The sequence below is a fragment of the Habropoda laboriosa genome, unplaced genomic scaffold (assembly GCF_001263275.1).
Source record: "Habropoda laboriosa isolate 0110345459 unplaced genomic scaffold, ASM126327v1 scaffold9, whole genome shotgun sequence".
Lineage (NCBI taxonomy): Eukaryota > Metazoa > Arthropoda > Insecta > Hymenoptera > Apidae > Habropoda > Habropoda laboriosa.
This window is the reverse complement of record NW_017100191.1, coordinates 629,073-629,665: the sequence shown is the minus strand read 5'-3', so window position 1 is coordinate 629,665 and position 593 is coordinate 629,073.

Below are 593 nucleotides of genomic sequence, written 5' to 3'. Positions count from 1 at the left end.
GGTACACGAAGAAGCTTCGTACACTATGGATTAGGCAACCCGCCCTGTCCAGATAAAATCGCCAGAGATTATGAGTCAGGCGAATTTAAAGCATGCTCGCTGGTTCATCTAGATCAAATCTACTCGTTGAAAATTGTTGTTCCGGTTATTAATCTTCCTCCTTGAGGAGTTCAGAGGCAAAATCGTGCAGTTGAAAAATTGAATTTTACTGTCCAACTTGCGCAACTTTGATCGATTATCGTTGAAGGAATATTAAATATTGTAACAGGTATCATTATCATTCGCAATTCTATCGTACAAAGTATACGCTGTTAATAGCATTATAGTCGTATAATTATCGCGTTAAGGAGTCATACAGGTTTCATAATTTCGAAAAGTCGATTTTTTCTTTTTTTTTTATATACTTTGAAAGGTACATAGCGTAGAAATATTCGTAAGGCCAAAACGAACTCGAAATTCGTTCAATGATAGATTATAATTATTCATACTAAAGCTTTGCTAATTCATAGATGTACTGTAGATTTATACTAAAGTCACCAAATATTAATCACAATAATTTAATAAATTATTTATTAATTTATAATATATACATA